The sequence below is a fragment of the Sinohyriopsis cumingii genome, chromosome 18, assembly GCF_028554795.1.
Source record: "Sinohyriopsis cumingii isolate HCF-2022 chromosome 18, ASM2855479v2, whole genome shotgun sequence".
NCBI classification, from domain to species: Eukaryota; Metazoa; Mollusca; class Bivalvia; order Unionida; family Unionidae; genus Sinohyriopsis; species Sinohyriopsis cumingii.
Window position 1 is genome coordinate 25,523,760 of NC_142978.1, and position 23,583 is coordinate 25,547,342.

General features: G+C 36.6%; 2 long non-coding RNA genes across 2 annotated transcripts; one reads left to right on the plus strand and one right to left on the minus strand.

Annotated features, from left to right (window-relative positions):
• Nucleotides 1-4,344: 4,344 nt before the first annotated feature.
• LOC149776250 (uncharacterized) lies at nt 4,345-11,534 on the minus strand. The gene is made up of 3 exons (XR_016416265.1): nt 11,300-11,534; nt 10,140-10,204; nt 4,345-4,873 (listed from the first exon to the last, which is right to left on the minus strand). It is a non-coding gene; the product is annotated as an uncharacterized LOC149776250 (long non-coding RNA).
• A 3,713-nt stretch (nt 11,535-15,247) lies between these two features.
• Nucleotides 15,248-20,519, plus strand: LOC149776251 (uncharacterized). Its single transcript, XR_016416201.1, has 3 exons — nt 15,248-15,539; nt 18,300-18,364; nt 19,659-20,519. It is a non-coding gene; the product is annotated as an uncharacterized LOC149776251 (long non-coding RNA).
• The last annotated feature ends 3,064 nt before the right edge of the window (nt 20,520-23,583 follow it).

The window sequence follows — 23,583 nt, forward strand, 5'->3', positions numbered from 1 at the left end:
ACGAGCCGTGTTCCAGCCCCATATTAATTGTATCCAGGGATGTGTTTTTTACCGGGATATTCATGTGTTGACAATAGCTTTATTAATACAATAGCGGTATCATGGCAAATAAAGGCTAATAAAGCGCTCAATCTTGCCAGTTTATCTAATAGTACTTTACTTTGAACACTTGAACCATTATTATGATATATATATATATATATATATATATATATATATATATATATATATATATATATATATATATATATATATATATATATATAAAACTCAGAAAAGTTCGAAACAATATTACGTAATAGTAGCCGTCGTTAGCTGAGATGTTCCGGCTCAGTGTTCCTAAAGAAAGCAGATTACGACTTCAGAATCGGTATTGACATATATATATTACAGCTTTACAATTCCAGTGAAAGTAATTTCAGCCATGCCAGTATACTCAGTGGTTTTCGATTAGACGATTCATTTACATGTATTTTGTAATGCTTTCTTTTTCGTTTTGGATCAAGTTTATTATTAAATAGGTAAAACAGGCTGGCCCTGCCTCTAACTTAGTTGAGATGGCAAAAAACAGCGCACAGACAGCAGGGTTATCCAGGGCATTTGACACATTATCCTTCAGGTCAAAAAAGGTCATTCTGTTTGGATGGCCAGATGTTCACTGATATTATGGTTGACTTGTACCAGTTCATGCAACGAAATGTAACTGCAAACAAATAGTCATGTCTTAGCTGAAATGAATATAGCATATCAATCTATTTTTAAAAATGCACAGCTCTGTAAATGAGAACAGATAAACTCTATCATGTCCTAAAAACTTAGATATAACTCAAAAATGTAATGCTTCCAGAATATAGCTGCATATTATCCTTGCAAGTTATGATGGAATTTTTGGACACTAAATATTCTACACATCATTCTCAGGCAGAGATTGATATAATGTCGCCAAATTATTAAACACCTGCCTAAAGGGACCACTGTATACTGCTATGGCACGATTTCGACGCATAACAACATTTCATTAGTAGATGCGCTCTGATGCCCCACCCTGGCATAATGTCGAAATGTTTATAATCGATTGGAAATGTCAAATAAAGCACAAATTAGCGTGATAACTATAGAAAGACCATTCAAGTTGTATTACTATCAACAACAAAATGCCAGCTCTGGTTAACAAGATCATTAGTGAAGCCGCTCAGCCATGACAGTCAGATTTGATGATTTCAAATCTGGCAATGGAAGTGGATTGCCCTTGTTTTTGAGAAAGATATTAGACAAAACTATAATGAACAAAAAATGACTCAATTCCAAGTTTTATTTGATCTTGCTATTGACAAGGATGCACATGTGTTGCGAGATCGAAGCAACCAAAATTATCAATATTTGTCGTATGAGTCTAGGATCCAAACAATGAAAGGCCATTAGATTTTGAGGGTTATGACTCATCTCGGATTTTATCCATCATGAAGCATAATTGTAAGTTCAAGGAAAGCTCGTGCGTACCGACAGCAATGCTGCATACTGTGCCAATAATAAAGCCGGATTTGTCAACAACGGCATCACGGCCTTGTTCAGCAGCCCACTTTATTTCATCCATAAATCATTGACGTCGTCGATGTTGCGAGACAATTCAAATACTCGGCACTACAGTGACGAATATACGAAGTCGTCTGGTCCGTATATGATTTTCGCCAAAACTACAAGCGAAACGATCATATCAATTACACCTTAAATACAAGATCTTTAACTGCAGGCAATGCTGATTTCAAAAGGGTATTTGCAAAGCATTAAGCTTAGCACATAAACCGGTTTTTTAGTGTAATTTTACTTTTAAAATATATTCAGCTTTTGTAGAGACTCTCGTTAGGTAATTTATAAATTGTGAACGTGACTGATGTCGCTGAGGTTGAGCGGTCACCAAGAACACTGTTAAAACATTTTGCAAACGTTTGGCATCCTTCAAGTTTTTCATGTACTGTTAAAATACATGGAAGGAAATCAATAGTGTAATACAGGTTTGTGGACTGTCCAGCATGACTTTCGTCTTTTGTACCGACTTTTCTTATTTTGACTTCAAGCATCTTGATAAACAGCCCGCATTATACATGTAGCGTGTAGACAAGATTGGTATTTCTGGGCTTAAGTGGTCGAATGGAAATTATTGAAGCGAATGTCGAAAATTTGTAATTGAAGTAACTACATTTATAAATGATAATGTACTATCATGAGGTGGTGGTCGGTATTAGTTAAAATCAGCTTGCAAAACTTAAAAGCGCAATAAAAAGTAAATTGTTGGGTCACATTGAAACTTTGTATGAACTGGCGGGAATCAAAACTTCCACAAGCTTATACCGCAAAATGCGTATTGATTTTACATTGAAATACTCTTACTATTTTACACAATTCCTATTAATATGTATGGACGTTACTCAGCACGAGGACGAGACCCGGATATGAATCTGCGCAGGTTTTCCACCATCGCCGGTTTGACTGTGGTTACCAGTTGTGGTGTTTTTACGTCTACCCTTGCCAGCCTGTCAGTTTTGAAAATCAAACTAGAAAACTGCAAACGTCCAACATTCAATATGTTATTGTTAGGCTCACATGCGTTGATGCAAAGAACCTAGATGAGATCTCTGAAAACTGGGTTGGTCGCAGTCGTTAAAGACTACATATTTGTAACATCCACCTAGGAGCTATCACATCTATTATCTGTCGTAACTTCATTTATATTATACGGAAAACTGTTCAAAAGCAAAGAAGAGGAAACAAATGAATTTTAAAAAACAAATGGTCTGATTAGTTTTGCTATCATAAATGACTTTGATAAATATAAACCTCCCATTTTAAGAGCACTCGAGTTACGATCTTATTTTTTTCTCTTATCCGGTTTTTATAATGGATGGAGTCAATTAATGGTGTTGATAAATACTCAGCCTGGTATGCTAGTAATGCTACGTAATTAATCCTACACAGGTCTTACAAAATCGTTCATATGTTCACCATCAATATCATTGATAGCTAAAGATGATATTCAGTTTAAAGCATTCTACATCAATCGGGAGGGTTAAATAACCTTGTTTGATGTATGTGTTTAAGATTAGATCTATTGTTAGATAGAAGTAATGGATTCTGACCGCGATGATAGAGTTGCGGTATGCGCCGAAGGAGTGTTAGACCAAATTTCAGCGGACTCTAGAATTGATGCAGATGTTTTCAAATGTTGACGAATATATGTGTCATAGCGGTATAATAGACCATTGCTTACACTTAAATATAGTTTTACTAAGAACCAAATAGAAATCGATAGTTTGAACAACCCTAATGTGAAAATGCCAACTCGACGTCAGCTAGGTATCATAGCATTAGCATAAAATATCCAACGTTAAATACAGCACCAGGTGCTAAAATTCTCCGGGATTGTTTTTACAACGACGATCATGAAATTCACGGATGCATCCATTTCGGTTACGAATACATTACACCAACATTGACACAGGTGAAAAACGAAAGATCTCGACTGTTCTTTAACAAGGATAGACTTGAATGTGTAACACTTATTGGACATCGATGACAATGATCGTTTTAGACATCATTTAGCGGTTTAAGCGGTGAGTATTTACATGTAAATTGTGCTAGACCCATAAAACACACAATCGCCGAAATGTACGTGTTTCTCAAACATATATTTTCCATGATTGTATCAAAGTTGTGCCAGTAAAAAGAGGTATTTAGTTAGAGTGCGTGTACTTTTTGCACCTGATGAAGGTCGGCCTGATGAGCAATTGTACTGCACAGTTATATTACAATTAGAAGAACTATAATATACTCCCAATGATACAGACGTGAAAATACAATCGAAGCGGAACTGCACGTGCAAAATCAAATCACAAGAGAATCGCATTACTTGCTAAATACTGCTCTTCCTGAATCATGGCAACAGCAACCATAAAAGGAGGTACAATTGGAGTTAATGTAGGGGCTACATCATTCAATAACAACCGTTGTTATGGGTGTTGCTGGTAAAATAATTTTGATACATTTATAGTGACATTACGTTTCTATTTCAGAATTGCTTGTAGTGGCACAAAGTAATCTCAGCACGATTATGGAAGATAATTGCGTTCACACACATAACTTATGTTTAGGCTGTGTTATGAAGACAGCATTAGTTATACCGATGTACTTGTGTTAGTTGTACATGTTGTTGTTGTTATTGATGATGATGTTGATGATGCAGGTTGTTGCTATGGAAAGAAGGCGATTGTGGTGATAGCGGCGATTCGTTGCACTGAATTAAGAAGGTTCGGAAGATTAATAAACAATGTTTCTTTCATATTTTGAAGATTTTATCATTTAATGTTTTTACTGGAAACATCAAGACATTTATATATAAAAATATACAGAAACTACTGTTATATATGTAGAAGGTTTCAGATGAGTTTCTTTCAACAATATATTTCCATAATTCGTTAATTTCGGCTAGCTGTGAATGTGTCAAAAGAACTGTAAAGTTTTCCTACCGAAGGTACAACAATTTGCATGAGATATATAATAATATACACATGTATGCTATCTTAGAAAATTAACTTTGAAATTGTTAACTCTTCAAGCATTTATTTCATTGTTGGTTCAAGACTACAATATGACAGATGCTTGTGTCTTTGTATAATAGGTAATGGTGTTCAAAACAAAGACAAATAAAGAGTATCCGCCGCTTTTCAACTCCTGTAAATTTCTTCTGAAAAATCTTAACAGATTTTGCTCCTTCCGATGAATGTGTGACACACCTTTCTTGCTACATCCGTAACGAAACTACCAGTTTTTGTTGCAAAGAAAGCGGCTATCCCTCCTCCCAAAATTTCCGGAAGAAAAGCTGGGAAGGAAAAAAAAGTATTTATATGTACAGGGCTTGGTAAAACACATATTCAACATAATTTATAGTATGTGTCTAGCAGCTAATTGTCAAAATGTATTTGTCAAATATGGTAGGCATAACAACTATTCTTCTTTATAAACATCAGTCTGTTGCTCTAGAAAATTCTAGTCCCCGCAAAAGTGTTTTCAACGATTTAAAAACACAGGAGACAATTGTCACACCGTCAGATTTATTGTTCGTGTAGGATACAGTCAACTAATTCAACAATGAGAATCAGCTCATATCATTCAAAACTAACAATTATAATTCCGAGTTGATACTTATTATAAGCAATATGGGTGAACGAAGGGCCGGTTAGAATACTAATTGTTTTTTCGAAGCTGCCATCAAAGAAGAATATTAATTATACACAGAGCAATTTTAAAATCTCCATGAGCACTAATCTATCATAAGGATCTTGTAGTACAAAAAACGCAACACCTTAAGTAGCAAATTTTTCCGAATATATGTACCAATGTAATGTCCCATGAAGAATTAGTGTGAGTTTGTAACTGCGTCAGTATCGACAGTATTTATATTTTACCCTATCCTCACCTCACCAAAGAGTCATGGCTATGCACGGTTCGCAACACAAATGCGGAAAACTTGCACGTATATTTATATTTGTTTTCTTAACCTGCATGTAAATAAACTATTCTGAACCCAATTTAGGCATCTTTCTTTTGCTATAAGGTATGGGTATTTAAGGGAGGGTTTATTGGGGCTACATGACCTTCAGTCACATTATTACGTTCATTATCACATAAAATATGATGGCGATACATGCTCATATCTCCCTGAATAAAGTATTTTTTTGAGGAATACGTCTTGACCTTTTTGAAACATGATGAGCATGATACGTCCTAATAGTGTATTTCATATCATCATATCAGATTCTTTATCTCAGGTGCAGCGACATAGACCATGTCATGACAACCAATAGGGTCATATGAATGCAACATTATAACCTTGTAACTAATAGCCAAATGAAGCGAACACACCATTGTTACAGACACCATCGAAACCTACGAAACGAAGAGGGGTTTTCCTTAATGTACCCTAACCGTTAAATGGAAAGCAATTATTTGTTTTTAACAAATTACATTTCTCCGCGAATATTTACCGAATTGCATTACGTTATGAAGATTAACCTGATACTTCGCGAATCCAGCCCTAGTAAAAAACGAAAATTTCCTTTGTCTATATCAGTAGAGAAGGGGCAATGATGTTTGCCAATTACCTCCCCTTGGCAACGCCAGGTGTAGCGAGTTATTAGCTGAAGGAGAAACTAACGAGGATGCTCGTATGGCGAAATGGTTGTGATGGTTTATATGTAATGTGATTGGGTAAGTATTCTATGAGAAACATAATTCACTTAAAAAGCTGCTTTTTCATTCGAATACGTTCCCCAATCACATTACGTTATGAGACAAAGTAATAGGAGAAGGATATCTGAGCATCCGACATCTACTTCTGGTATCCTTCTAGGGAGAAAAAGCTGAATTAACCCATGCGAACGATAACCCATTTTCCTCATTACATAAGCAACTTGTGGTCAATAGACATGTGACAAACATACGGTTAAGAAGAAGATCACTGAAATCTCCTTACCTACAAAATGTCACCAGCGAAGTTAACATGATGTATTGATTGATCCAGTAGCATCTGGTGACTATCTGTTCTTCCGTCACTGGACCTATCAGATTCAAGGTTGCCTCTGAGACACTAAATCTCTGCGATGGAGGGTAGATAATTTTGACTCTGCATGCCAGTTAATAGCTTCAATTATATCTTGGGTTGGACCGTTGCTTTCGAACGTGAGGCGCGCAGAGATTACTCGAAACGTCTGAGCATTAATCTACGTGAGGTGACTCTGATCTGGTGATACGTCAGAAGACACTAAGCGTACGAATCACTTCAGCTAAACGAAAGGGCTTCAAGTGTGATTTCCTGTGTTTTGGAAGGAAGAGGCATTTGCGAGTGCCACGATTTGTCTATGTGCACTTCAAATTAGTGCATGAGAGCGCGAACAGGATACCGCATGGCTGCTGTTCTCGACATGTTGATGGAAAAGAGCGAGCGAGTGACGGCTGCTTGATTATCAACAGACAGTAAGTCTCTTAGGCTACGAGGCCCAATTGTGTCAAGACAACCACTGTAGTCTCCGGTCTGAAATGAAGAGAGCTAGGGACGACATAAAGGGAATGCAGTACTGTTATCCTGCATGCAGAAGCTAAAGCTATAAGGAAACATGACTTGTATGACAGTGACCGTATCAAATTGTAGGCCAGAGGTTCTAATTGATTCGAATCGAGCAATGATAAAATCCAGGATTGGTTCCATTTGGAGACAAAACGAGGGATATTGATGGATTGAGACATATATTGTCTTAAAGATCCGATAGGTCTATCTACCGTTCAAGAACATGTCTGCCATGACGCCCGAATGTATCTAATATCATGGGGCAGTAGCCCTTGCTAGATACTGGGGCCCAACCTTTTCTCGTTAATGAGCCAGAGAAAAGTTTGGCCAGGTGTATGTGATATGGATCCAGTCCCTGAAAACTCGCCACTTTTCCGCTTAGGCCTTCAGTGTTGGTGATTTTCTTGCTCTCGAGATTCTCTCCACAATTGAAGGTTTAAATTGTTTGTTTCGCAAAGCTGTCTTGGTAAGAACGAAACGTGTTGAATAAGAGGATGGTCCGGGCAGGGCGGGACTACCCGTGACCGTGGAAGCTACAGATGATTCGGATTGGGTCAATTCTTCATGGACATATCTATCGCGACATCGAGTAGATCGGCGACCGAGGATTGGTCCCATAGGAAAGGGGCTATCAGAATCATCTCTCCATTTTGACCCCGACGCCATGACGTCGATCATCGTATACCCCCGAAGAGCATAAATTCGAGTGAAGAAGTTTGACGAAGACAATATTCCGTTTGAAGGACTTTGCCTCTTCCCGATTGAGTCTCGGCCAATTCACTGAGTCTGCCGGAATGTGTCTGATTTGTATGTTGATATGGAGATTGTTGCACCAACGTAGAATCTGTCAGATCAGAACAGAAAGTTCGCATGATTTAATGCTTGTCTGTTTGAGGAGGTTTCCACAGAGAATTGTCGGACATAATGAGTGCCGTTATCGCCTCAGAGTCTATATTTTTCAGAAGTGAAAGGCGTTTATAAAAACCTTCATGTCTAGGATGTTAATGTGTAAAGTCTATTCCCCTTGCTCCCACTTGTCACTGATGGTAGTGAAGGTGGACAACATATGCGCACCACCGTGGGCACCGTCGTCGGTACCTACCGTTATTTCCACCTGTTGTTTCTTTAGCAGGATTCCTGTTATCAGCAGACCTTGGTTGCTCCACTGACTCAGGAATGATCAAATCGCGAGGAAGATTATGACTGTTTGGTCAATAGGACTTGAAAAGGGGCGCCATTGTTATGGAAAGGGCCGCATATATAAAAGCCACCAGGCGGGATCAAGTCTCATTAAAACGACTGAGGGGTTGCAAGAACATTCTAGCTGAAATCAAAGTCTTATTGGACACGGACTCGAAGAGTTCGACGATTCTGGAATAGTGAACACAAGGGAGCCGCACCAGATCCGCAAAAGTTAAGAATTCCATACCAAGATGGACGAAGTTTTGTGATGGGCGAAGGTCTGACTTTTCCAGTTCACTAAAACGTCTAAAAGATGTTGAAATGAAAGAAGATAGTTCTCCTGCCTTGGAGTTGGATAGAACTTACCATGTGTTATGTAGGATGAAGTCCAGGTACGCTATCGTCATTGTATATATGGTCGACCAGTACAGGGAGCCGACGAAATCAATAATCTGAGTAAAATCCCAGGGGCCGATGATGAAGCCAAGGAGAAGAACGGTTAACTGATAATCTGTGTCGGGGTAAGTATAAAACGGAAACACTGGACGGATAGGGCTTTGATAGATATGCGTTGGTCAGATCGAGACTGACGAAATACTCGTCCCATGGACCGGAAAGGCGGATTGAACTCGCCGTCTCTATCTTGTATTGGTTAAGACGACTCCGTCGATTGTTGGTTTCAACTTGCTCTTTATTTTCCGAAAAAGAAATAAGCTTGAATATTATCTTGTGGATTGTGTCCTTTGCACAAAATATACCGCCATCTTTTCATGACCGACCCCATCTCCAGTTGTAGAAAGGCATCCTTCTCCTGATCTGACGGAGTATTATTGAAGAGGGGATAGGAGGAGGGGGAGGAATGGATGGTTGATGAACGAAACCCGAAGCCCCTACGATTGACCTGGATAAGCTCTCCCTCCCCTCCCCCGTTCTGATGAAATATGGAGATGCAATTAGCTGAAAACCGGTTTCTTACTGCCTCTGTTCGATTGTTTTCTACAGATTGATATTGGAGCAGATTTGACTAAGAAGATACCTTTCCTGATGTAACATAACATCCCTTCACATCGACAGGGACAGAGTGGTTTCAAGTGGATAATTGAAGTGGCAGTTCCAGATCAGCCTGCCTCATAACCTCTTCTATTCTTTCCCAAAGCAACGGTGACCCGAACCTGGTGGTCTGCAAAAGGGGTGGGTATGATAAGGTTGGGGAGACGTGGATCGCTGATTTGCAACACATCGTATGGAGACTAGTTAGCTGAACCCATCAATGTATGGAGCATTGTATAGTGTGCAGTCCTGATCATTGACCTTAGCAAGTATTGCAATCGATAGTGCCCTTTATCTTTTGATATAAACAGGGAAGACCATTTTTGTCTTTAAGTTGGGAAGGATTCGCGAGATAACAGGTCATTATTTCTAAAGTAATATGATTGGGGAACGCATTCATAGGAGAAACAAAATCTCAGAAATTACAAGCAGGTCACACTAGAGAGAAATGCATTAGTCATTTTATTGAAATTAGAGTGCTGATTATCTCGATAAGAAAAATTCATGTTATGTAATACCTAGAGGAAGCAAAATATAAACATATAATTTTTGTTTGGTTTATTTATTGTAATTATGTATTTTTATGTGTTGTACATGCATGGATTATCCTTATTTTCTTCTATGTGTGCTTGAAAAATATGGAGAATTTCTGGCGAAAGGGTCCATGATCAATTTTTTTAATTTGTATCTTAGTTTACGAGTAAGAGAGAGAAATAGATTAAGAGAGAGAGCGAGAGAGAGAGAGAGAGAGAGAGATGCATATGCACATACAGACATACGTACAACTTACCATTAGCTGTCTGAGATGAAATTAAAAGTGTAACGAGGACGAATATACAAACAGTGGTCTTCATTCTGAAAGACATTTATAAAAATGAATTTACACACGGCAGTTATTGCATTTTTTATTTTTAAAGCGCTCTAAACTAAACCTAACAGGCTGTTATGGGCAAACAACTATATGTCAGAAGCGAATTACAGTTGTAGGCAATTCATTCCAAGCCTTGAGTACACTTTTAAAAGGTGGCAGGAAAGTTTGCATATCGAGATGATAACAGATTCATGGATATACATTTGCATTTGTATGCTATTAACACAGTCTGGTGGATTTCGAAATTACATGGTATAAATTTAGATCTGTAGTCTCAAGAAGAATGTCGCTGTAATTGTATTCCTTCTTTAAAATTGTCATGATTTTAACATAGTAGTGTTTCTCTGTATCGTATAACACTATTACTGTTCATGGTCGTTCAATGGAATGTTAAATATTGTATGGAAAGGAAATTCTAGAAATAGTTTTATGTCTGATTTATAAAGCACAAAACGCTGCAAATCACCTGAGTAATACCTGTGATGTTGATCAATGTAGAACTAAAGGAGCAAAGCGTAGAACATGGTCTTCTTTTTACATCTGTGAACATGCATATCAAGCAAACCCTTTAGGAAAAAACAACAACATTGAAATGGGAACTAGCTTCTCACACCAAGTCAACAATTACAAAAACAGGTATACATCCACATAACCCATCATGGGGCAGGAAGTTTACAAATATTATCACTTACCATTAAATCATCTGGGAAAGAATATCTAGTAATCTAAACATGTCAACCCGTTTCTGTCCTCCAAATTGGATCCATGCGTGTTGCTGATAAAATGGAATGTAGAAAGATGCTGAGTACAAGTCACAATTAACACTAAGATAATGTACTAGTATAACTGTCAAGCCCATTGTTCATTGTATCCACTCTATAATTAGGTTATGTAAGTAAATGTCCTTGCAGTATGAACGAGTGTCCTTTATTCTAGAAAAGGTAGTTTTTTCTCAATATTACGATGTTACTGCTACTTCAACTCCTATGAAAAGCTAATGTAGAAAATGTGTTTTCGGTTTGTGTTATAGAGGTACCTACATAATGTTAATTATTTTTTCCAGCAAAAAAAGAGCTTACCTGACGTATAGAGGTTACGCTTACTTGCCTCTTTCTCCTGGGTGTGTGACAACGCCGAATCAATTAATCTCAAGGTACCTGAGCAAGATTATTGTATCAGTGCATGGACAACGGGGCGCTTTATGATTTGCTAGGACATGCGCACACGCGAAACTGTGATCGACTTTTAGGTTAACCAGGACATGGACTGTGTACAAAGCATAATCTGTAATAACAATTTGTATTACTGATTTTGTACATAATGTCTTACTTTACATATTTTTTCTTTTTTCTTTGGTTCATTTCAGTGCAAAACCAAATGCATATTGCCAGTTATTTCTTAACCCACCCCCTCTTACACTCTGTCTTATGTCATCACAACGTGTGCAACAGGAATAGTTCATTTATCGAAAACTACTAAAATTATCCCCTGTAGCTATACAATTAGCAGTAAACAAGTTCAGATACATCAGAATGAATGATAGGCCATTGTGAATAAAAAAGTGGATATATCAAAAGAGTAGGATTTAATTTTCGTCTCCGAAATACCTTGCAAATATATTTTACATCTCATTTGAAGAATTGATTAAATATATCCATCATATCAATTGACACAAATTATCTGGAGATAACATAAAACAATATCCCAGTTAGAATGAAAATTAGACTCCCTAATACGTACAGTAAACAACACTTGTGAATATCCTGATTTCTAGAAAGTATACAATATTTAGCAGATGTACGTGTCGCAATAAAAATGTAAAAAAGTCACCGGAAATAGTAATATCTTAAGTGCTTGACTGAATCATTTTGAATGATTTATTTGATTTATCAAAGGATCAAGTGCAGTAACACTTTTTAAATTTATAAAGGTTGTCTTTATAAAAAGGACAAACGGACAGGAGACATAAAAATGATGGAAATTCGAGCATATTATACTCAATAGGAAGGCTGCTCGTGATGGACTTTAATGACTTCTGTGGAAAATAACTTACAAGTTTTTGAGTCATGAATAACCTTTGACCCGGTTCTCCCGACGGATGAATTTCTTTAGGCACTTAACAAATTTAACCTTATCTTGTGGCGGTAGTTCACATAAATGTTTTAGTCAACAAATCCCCATGTATGTATGGTAATATGTCAATGTATGGATTGGGAAAATAATAAAACTGGTTAAACATGTACATAGTAAATGCATTGAGAAAACCTATTTGAATAAACACATAGCGAAAGTGAAACAGGATCTAATACTAAGAATTCTTTATTTACATACAATCGAACTGTTCAACAGGATATTGACATTTACATAATTCCCTACAATGGAAATGCGTAGAAGCTGTCGGTATATGACTCATAAATATAACAAACCAAGCTATGGACTTCACTTTTAGAAAACAAGTATAGATCTATTTTCTTATACCAATAATGTACATAATTTTAATTCCATTTAAATTTATTTAGCAGCATACTTGATCAATTTATGTTATTAGGTTACCTGATAATATTTTGTTTCAATTATAATTGATCCGCTCATCTCTTAGCATATTATCTGTTAACATTGTTTCCAGTTAATATGCATTTAAATTTGAGTAAAATATAATGTTTTAACAAATTACCTTATTTATGGATTTTGCATATAAACATTGCATAGTTTGCATAAATGCGGAAGTTGTCAGTCTTTGTTGTTAACTTATAAACATTTATTTTATTCAAACAAAAATGCTTCCTTACACCATCGTGAATCAACTACCTGTTATAAACCAGTACTTGAATACTCGAACGGAGCAGAGCAGACGTTACAATATGATTTGCTGCCCCGAGTGGCCGAGTGGTCTAAAGCGCTCTACGTTACGGATGACTGTCATCTCACCTATGTCTGTGTGGGTTCGAGTCTCGGATTCGGCCAATGTGGGTATGTGAGAAAGCTTGTCAGTAGCTTCTCGAGGGTCGGTGGTTCTTTCCGGGGATTTCCCGGTTTCGTTCTCGACCATTAATTGTATAGCCTATCTTGTGCTGAAAAATGGCGTTAAACCCTACAACAACGACAAGAACAAATTTAAGTTGTGTCACCTACGCATGCAGCTAGTTGATGTATGGCCACCTTAGCGTATATACATGTCATGTGGTACTAGTATTTAAAGGTACATATGTCTATCTACCAGTAAATAAGCCACCATATGAAAAAAATGGACTTGGCATAAAGTTTATCTTAAAAGTGACCTGGTTTTGTACCATGCCTTTGATCCAAGAATGTTCAAGATCTTGCTTTAAATGATATGGAACACAGACTTATGTAAAGAGCACACTTTCTTATGTTCTATCAATATGGGCCGGAAAACACCCAAAGTGCTCGTAGCCAAATAAAGTTAATAAAAGTGTTTGTAAGTAAATAAATGTGAAATTAAATTTATCTTATCCTCCTACCTCTCTTATTTTCTCATTACTTTGGGAAAAACATCATTGGTAGTAGACACAACACAACAGCTTTAACAATATCTGTGTTTAAAACAGGACTAATTGTATCTTTATGTCATTGGTAAATGCAGAGATAGTTATGACTCAGATATTTACTATTATATCAATAGAAACAGGAATATTAGTAACTTAGTTTCTGTTTATAATGCTGATAACGTTGTTGCGTTTGAGGATAGTTCTAATTTTATTTACGATAATTATGTGCTATGTTACAAAATATGTTTAAAATGCGTTATAGCCTCAGCAAGCACACGCACTGTCGTTGTCATAGCTGCGTTTTTCCTCTCAGTTATTGGCGTTACAGGTGCTGCTGTGACAGGGGGTAGCATAGAGGCTTTTGCGTATGCTAGCAAAAGCAATATAACCGCCGGATTAACATTTGCTGAAATTACAATTTGCAGGGGCAGTCAATCTTGTGTATCTCGGCACAAGGGTGGCAATTACATTTGGTTCAGTGAGGGGTGCACTCAATTTGATACAAAAATTGGCTGGAATGCTAGAAAATAGTTATACGAACATATTTCCTTTACATTTCAAGTTTGCTTAAAAATACCTGGGAAACACTTAGTACATCTACGACATATAAACCTGAGAATATATCAATTGTTCTAGATATATAGGGCAGTGGGGATTTGGTATCTAAATGTACGACAAATTTTACAACTCGATTATTTAATTTACTTATAAATGCATACAGAACAATATCACAATGCAATTTTACAATTTTAAAGGACTTTAAGAAACAAACCATGTGTCTCCCGATTTACATTATTTGCCATATAGAATATTATCACAAAATATAACCACATGCATGGTGCCATATAGAATATTATCACAAAATATACACACATGCATGGGGCCATATAGAATATTAGTGGATCAATACGCCCCTCCATAAAGCTTCCGATGTTCAAAAGCGTTTGCATTTTTCAAGGGTTCGATTGACATTGTTGTGTTATCTTAATATCTTTGCAAATTCTTCTGTATCTATTGTGATATTTCAAATAGTATGGACGAACATAAATACGGTCAGATCAAAAGTGCTCTATACTGCCAGTCCATTTAATAGTAGTATACTTTGAAGACTCGAACGTTTATTGTAGTATTAACATAAACTAGGGAAAATACTAATTGATATGTATATGTATAGCTATGTAGACACGTTACTGCGTTGTTCTATTTTAGTCATGCTAGAGCACGTACACATTGAACTTCGACACATTACAGACGCTATCGTTTACACAATACGATTTACTTCTTCCTTGTAGTTCTGTTCTGTTTAAACACACAGCTGAGGTAACAGAACCATGGTTGTTAATGAAAGTTTTGTGTGATTTGACAACGTCTGCTTTGGTCTTGTAATATTTATTTTTACCTCTAACCCACCCAGTTAAGGACATATCTGGGTTTCGATTTAATGTAATTATCATATATTGTTACTGGATTTGTCCATGATATTATTTCATGGACTTAGATTAACTATATTTTTCATTGTATAGAGTTGCACCAGGGAAGGTAACGATTCCAAAAAACGTGCGAAACTACTTCAACGGACAAAGTAGAACCTACATCTGCTGTTGTAAACGTGCATGCAACATGTCCTGATTCAGTAATACCAATCACGCCGAAAATGTCACCCGAGAAATTGAAAAACATTGTTTCCAAACATATCTGTACATGACGAAGAAATAGTCGAGGCAAGACAGACAAATACGACAAGACACAGTGATCATAGCGAACAGGATCATTTATTTACCTCGTGTTCTGTGCAAAAGCGCCGTTTATGGTACCACAACAGTTAATCATCAATAACACGCATACATTTAAAATATCACAAACGACGGTATTATTAAATCAAGTAGCATAGTGTTTAGCCCCCTAGTTCTACAGGTCTACCAATTTAGGCTCCCCAAATTGATATAACATTCGAAACTGTCACATTTTTGACAAATACGAACCCAAATAACGTCTGTTCAAAGTTTTAATTTTCCCCTTTTTATTTCTTATTTCGTGCTGTCTTTGTTTTTGAAAAAATACTTCATCTTTCTGATGCTACCAAAACGTCTCCAACTCTACCTTCTGCTTCACTCTGAAATCATCACACCAATGTAATGGCGGAAAATGAGTTAACCGTGGTACATTTGCCGAATAGATTTCTTGCAGAGACTATATGAAATCGCACGAAGTCAAACTGATGCCATCCTTGTCTTTAAGAATGCTTGCAAGATCAGCAGTAATAGTTATAATGTCACTTCAAGTATACCATATATACGCGGCCGGCACAGTCAAATACATCTTCTTCATGTTATTAGCCATTAAGATCTACATGGAAAGTACAATCAACTCTTACTCAATTGTTTGTTACATGTATTGTGATTGGTGGAACATGTAAATCCCTTTCGGTCTGGTCCTAGAATATATAAACAAATGCACCAATATAATTTGTCATATGTTCCAAAGATCAATTGTAGAACTGTCAACCATCATTTTCAGTATGCTGTTCAACATATAGGTCTATATGCAATCCCGACATTTTCCAGAAATCAAATGGTGATGCAGGACAAGTGACTCATGATATAAGATACGCACACTGCAAGTGGCACTATGCAGAAAAATACCGAAAGATTTGTAAACCTCAATTATATACACCTGAGATATCGTAGGCAACTGCTATACGTTTATAACAGCATATCTTAACGCATATATTTACATTTCTATAACCAATATATCAGTTCTATCAGCCAAAAGACAGTTTTTGAAAATACTAGGGCACCGATTGGTTTATTTCTTTCGCTGTTTTGCTTGGAACGTCATTTACGGAGGATTCAAGTAAACGTATAAATAGAAACACGCAAACATTGATTAAAATACATGGAAAAGTAGTGCAAGATAATTTATTTCGAGTTTAACATGATGGCTATATTTATAGAATACATTATAAAGTAGTAAATGAGTTCTCAATTAGCTTTCAGAAATTGCATGATGATCTATATCGTGGCATATATGTTGGTTTCCTAGAATCAGGTAATTGCATATAAGTGTACATACACAATGCACCCTTTACTTCAGAGGTAGACAAAAGGAGAAAAGGTATGGCTAAAAGTAGCAGCAACTGTGTAAAACTTAAAACTGGCACTTATACAAAATAAGACACGGAAACATTGTGCAAAGACATATCCTGTCTCGCAATATTGATTGTGTACATGCAACTAATGCGAATGGCGTTGAAACAAATAAATGCTCTTATTTTCTTATTCTAACACTTACTATCTAGCTTCTACATTCTCGTTTTTCAGGAGAACTCAAGGACCCCATTGGAGTTTTGAAATAGGTTGATATTTGTAGATTATTTCATCCTTTTTTATCAACGACTTTATGGGATTGGAATATAACAAAATAATTTATGTAATTACCTAAAAGTGGCAGCTTTTTATATTGTCTGACCTTTTCGCTCCAAGATGACATGTGGGTGAATGTGTGTTGATTAAAATGCATAAATGATGAGATGATTTCCCACAAAATCGTTTTCAAAACGTTGTTCACACATAGTTGACATAAACTTTTACAAATGCTGAAACAATTATAGCTGTCTTCTACACCCTTCTACACTCTTCTCTTCTATTACATGTTCGCCTTGCATTTTAAGAGAACAAGAAACTTTCCCTTTGTGACCAAGCTTAACTGTTCTTATTTAAGTTACTGGTAAGGTGATTTATTAAATCTTACTTTATCAAGAGGCTAACTGTGCATCGAAGGACCACTAACAGTAATCTGGCTATAAAAATTTGATAAACAATACTAGATCTTAAAATAGTAACAGCTTTCAACTGCCGCCTCGTCTATGCATATTACCGCAATATCATTAAAATGTGCATACACCGATGAGCGACAAAAACAGGTTATGTCGAAAACCCAGCTGAATGTAATATATGTCGAACTTCACGAAGAAATCGACCAAGTGTATTGACTGAATCATTTTGAAAGGGATTTTATTCAGTAACAAGTTAGTGATCTTTTGTTCAAGGCTTGCTTTTATTATGGTAAACACAGTTATACATCCTATCTATTCAATATCATTTTAAAGTGACCGTAAAGTCACTGCAGGATGATTGCCATTTTTTATCAAATCCATGTTCTGGTCAGTCGCTTCATTCTGAAAACTTTCGCTCGCTTGTAGATTTTGCACAAGTATATATGTTAAAGCGTTACAGCTTTAAGGACTAGATATAGTCACTGTGACTTTCACGCTGAAACCGCAAATATAAATGTATGCTATAAACTTTCTACATCTTGTTAACTTCGAATGAACAATCTTGCAGATCTAAATTGGTAGCAAATGAATACAAACGTATATGCATGAAGCGTGTATCATTTCGATATGTTGAATCGACTGCTTTCTATTAAAGTTATATTCACCCTTAAAAATGGAATGACAAGGATGTTTTTGTAATAAGTGTTTGTTTATCTATACTAGCCTATTAGTTTTAGAGTTCTTCTATAATGAAAATCGTCGGGATATAAATGTATTTACTTTAATTTCTTTCAGAATGAAGACCGCAGTTTGTACATGGGTCCTCGTCGTACTTTTAATTTCTGCTAAACCCACTAATGGTAGGTTGTCTCCAGTGGCACTCAGACCCTTGCACACTCTGTATCTAACTATCTATGTATGACTACGTGCATTCATACAAGTAGATTCGTTTGTATGTCTGTAATTATGTGTAGAACAAAGGAAGAATAATACAAATGATTACACTAAATAAAAAAACTCAAAGTATAAACTAATGTTTCATCGTTTGGGCATCATACAGCATGACATGTTTTCTAGTTCAGTTAATCAGAAGTCTATTTTCGGTAAAAGATCAAACTCATTCTTATTTATTGCTATCCTATTATATATATATATATATATATATATATATATATATATATATATATATATATATATATATATATATATATATATATATGTATGTTCGCGTTATTTGGCTACTCGTTTTCCGACTGTAGATTATTGCTCATCTGACACTGAGGGCAATCATGATATGGTCAGTATCGGGATAGGATCAGATATAACATATGTCTCTGACCTATAGACATCATCAGGTTCGAAAATGTTGAGCACGTAATCTTCCAATAGAAAATATATTCAAGGAGGTAACAGTGTATATCAGCATCATTCTTTATTTAATAATTAAAATAATACCAAAAGTACTTGAAATATCTGTATATGTACCCAAGACAACAAAACTCTTTACTTCCAAGGGATATTAGGTGTCTGAACTGGGGTCCATATAAATATTTTGCATCCAGGAGTTCAAAGCAGATATAATTACGCATGCTAGCCTTCCTTGTTTGTACTTCAAACCTCACATAATCAAAACTGGTAGGTAATATAGTATAATCTAGATAATGCCGATACTCCCACATTTAGAAACACACTCTTATTCTTCAAGAAGCAGGTCATAGGTGGATAGTATATGTATTATAGTTTCATTCAGGAAATAAACATCTTCACGAATTGCTTTTTGATCAGTACGATGAAATAGTATTTGTGGAGATTATCAAAATAATAATATTAATCTCAATTAATATTAATATTAATCTTCTTTCCTAATGTACGGTTTAGAAAACAAAAATCATCATTATTTTGATACATTAGACCGTGACCAGAACAGCTGTTGGAGTGAGAAGACACGATGGTTTCAAACCTCTCACAAGATTTATGCAATGAATGAAACTTTGTAGAGAAGCACACCGATTCAAGTCAAATAACTCAGGTAAAAATAATTAACATGCCCAAAATATTGTACAACTGAATTTCTGCATTTAACTTTAAGGCATATAATTACACTGATATTACCGATGTTTTCTAAAACAAGTATAAATGTTTTTGTATTTCCAGCATTTTGGGGAGAAATTATTGGAGCAGCTATAGCTGTTGTTGCTGCCCCTTTCGCTTTACCAATGATTAGTTTCACTGGCGCGGGTATTGCAGCAGGTTGAAAAGGTGCCTCAATGATGGGGTTGTATGGAGGTGCAGTTACTTCTGGCTCAGTAGTGACCATGGCGCAGTCCGTTGGGGCGGCACGGCTCGCATCCAAAAATATTGGAGCTGTTTCATCTGTGGGGGCAAACATTGGAAGATTTATTGAGAAAAAAATTGTGAGACGAGAAGAGCATTGTTGGAGACACTTCAAAATACACACACTATCACAAACCCAAATTGGTGTCATATTGTAACCGTGTCCCAACTAAGAAATCATTTACCTGGTGTTTATACTAGATCACATTCAAATTATTATATCTTCACTGGGCAACATTTATTGATCTGTTTCCACATTGATAGCTAGACAAGATAAGCAAATTATTGAATTTACATATTGAATGAAACACATTTGAATAAAACACCTTTGACACACTGCATTGGTATATCTACATATCTAGTATTATTGTCTTAAGATTTATAAAACAAACTCGAATGAAAAAAGAATAAAACCGTGTTGCCACCTAATCATAATTCTCGAATAAAATGGATAAGCTTGCTCGGGATTTGTATTTTTTCTCTACGTAAATCATAACCATTTAAATTAATATAGCTTAAAGAATGAGACCTTTTACTCTAAAATAATACTCTTTTTAATAAATGTTTCTGGAGAACTTAACTGTAATAAACATACATAATACAAAATAAAAGTATTTGCAGTAGCAAACATTTTTGTTTCTGAACCTGTTTGAGTGAATAATGTTTTGCAAAGATTCATAATATATTTTGTTTTCTTTCATTTATCCATTTAGCACACATATTCCAACACATACAATATCGATATACATTTTTAGTAACTGACACATCTTGCACGCCGAAACTTTAAAAACAAATGGATTACATTATTAGATTGGAAATCTATATTTCCCTCTTTCTCACCTCTCTCTCTCTCTCACGTTTTAGGCGTGGATGTCCTCACCGTTGCATAAAAAGGGGGATGTGTTCTGTATCTTTTAGGAAGTACTTTCGCGTGGTTGAAGCAGGAATCCATAATTGTCATGGTACAAGTCTACAAACAATACAGACTGTAACTCCATCAAGACTGATTGTATGTTTCGTCCGAACTGGGCCAATTTAAAACTAATCAAACCTCTGTAGTAGTTAAGTGGGATACCCTACGTACAATGGGAATTAGCATTACAGGGACCCCTGGGACACTCTACGTACAATGGAAATTTAACATGGCGAAAAATCGTGGGACACTCTACGTACAAGGGGAATTTAACATGGCGAAAAATCGTGGGTCACTCTACGTACAAGGGGAATTTAACATGGGGGAATAGAGTTTGGGTTTGTTTAGGGACAAGGGGAATTGAACATGGGATTTTTTTTTTTCTTTTTTAAATTTTTTTTAAATTTAAATTTAAATTTAGGCAATTGAAAGGCTATTTCTTTTCGAGAAATATGGCTGGCCCTGAAAAGGGCCTTTGGGTTTATGTTAATGTATTCATTAACATAAAGGGTACCGCATTGGTCTTCTTCTTGTCCTTAGGCTACGTCTCACTGTTGGTCCGTAAATCAGCACTCTTTTCAGGCATCCTTGTCTTTCAACGTAGATCCTACGTATCCACAGGCTGGTGTTTGTCCTGTGGACAACGGTCCACTTGGATCGGACATACATGGGTATGTCCGTCCGGAACATCATGGAAGACACAAGCGTAGAAGATTGCACATCGGTCCACATCTTGAAGCGACGAGAACAAGTGAATCAATGCACTGAACTGCGCTTATTTATAGGTAGAGGTAGGATTGAAACGGATTGAGTTCATTCACCAATCCAAACACGCGTTACAAAATTCAGTCAGCCCGCATCCAATCCGAAGAGAGTAGTCTGTGACGTTAGTTGGACTATATAGATTCGCTAGCGCTTGTGTGCAGTCAATCTATGCGACAGTGATTCAACATGACGGAAACTCAGAAAACGATCCATTGGGGTGCACCAGCAGGGGAGACTGCCCAAGGGAACCCGGACTTACTTTCAGAAGAGGTACATTGGGATTTTGTGGATTTTCTTACCTCGCAAGAATTTGTTCCGGAACCTTCGTTACCTTCTTCATTACCGCAAGTTGAGAATTTTAGACAGAGACAGAAAGAAGAATTGGAGAAATTTATGCAACGACAAAAGGAAGCGGAACAAGCTTTTCTCCTACAGCAACAGCAACAGCAACAAGAAGAGGTAAGAAAAAAACAACAGCAACAACAGCAAGAAGAAGTAGCAGCAAAGAAACAAGAGGGTGAAAATCAAACGGCTACGGTACTGTTGGACATTTTAGCGGAGTTAAGAAGTCTGAAACAAATGTATCAGACTTCTTTATCACGACCGAAGAGAATACGACCTTCCCGAGCTAAACACGCCAACCCTGTGACTAAGCCTGTCGTACCACCCTTAGTGATTTCAACCCAATCATCAGAAGTAGACCTTGGCCGTGGCAAAGGCTTAAGGCAGTTAAAGTTGATTGGTTAAACTCACCCCTACACCAAAATAAAAAGGCCCTTTTCAGGGCCACCCACATTTCTCGAAAAGAAATACAATTTCAATTTGCCAATAACTCAAAAATAAACCCCAACCATTTTACCCTTATAGTACGTGTCTGTGTATGAGTGCGTGAGTGTAGCTTGTTATTTTAAAATCAAAACTCAAAGACACTTACCTTATATCATTCATGTATTCTTTTATCCATTTTTTTACAATCCAATTCACAATTCACCACAGAACACTTTAATTAAAAGTTCATTGACTTCTTCTTTCTCCTTGTTTAGTCTCTCTGTTTTTTGAATTTCTTCACCGTTTTTACCTCATTTTCTTCCCTTCTTCTTTTCTTCTCCTGTTTCTTTGCTTCTTTTAAATAGAATTGTCTTCTTTCTTCCTCTTCTTCCTCTGAAGAATCTCTCTCTTCTTTCGAAGAATCCCTCTCTTCTTCCGAAGAATCCTTCTTTTCTTCTGACTCCTCTTGTTTCTTTTTTGGGCAATCTGGAGACCAATGTCCTTTTTCTTTACAATAATAACAGGTATCTTGACTTTTGTCTTTTTTAGCCCCTGTTTTTTTTCTTTTTTGACGGTCTGGACACTCTGAAGACCAATGCACTTTCTTCTGACAGATATAGCAAGTATCCTGACTCTTATCTCGAAAGGAAGGAGAGTAGTCCGTCGGCTGGTCTGAAGAGAATTTTCTAATGACCCCTCGCAAAGCTCTGACGAAACGTTCCATCTGGGTAGTCTCTTCCATCGTTGTGCTCGGTTTGAGAGTGAAATGAATAGTGAAAAGACAAGACACACCCTTTTTATATACGCGCTGGTTTGCCATGACTATAAATTAGTCTATGGTGTTTGAACTTGAGTCATTTGACGTTTTGCACTCAAGATGAAACGATCCTATTCATTCGAGAAGAAAGAAGAAGAAGAAGAAAGTAAGAGGCAGAAACGTGATCTATCGCCTCGTACCAGGGATGAAATCTTGGTACAAATTCATGCCAGTGATTTTGAAGAGGACATGAGTGAACCAGAATCCGAACCCTCTAAACCAAGTTCGTCACCCTTAGTCAACCCTGAAAAATACTATTCCATTCGAGAGACGGAAAAGCGCTCCTCTAGAAAATTTAGAACCACGGCTTACACCTACACGGTGAAATTTAAAGATTTCAAGGCCGACGTACCCTTAGAGAAAGCAGAAGGGTTTATCACCGAGATGTGGGATTCTTTGCTCACTGCACTCAAGCGACAATGTCAACCCAAAGAAGACGATCGCTTGACACTATCCATAGATCACGACGGTTTGAAATCCCC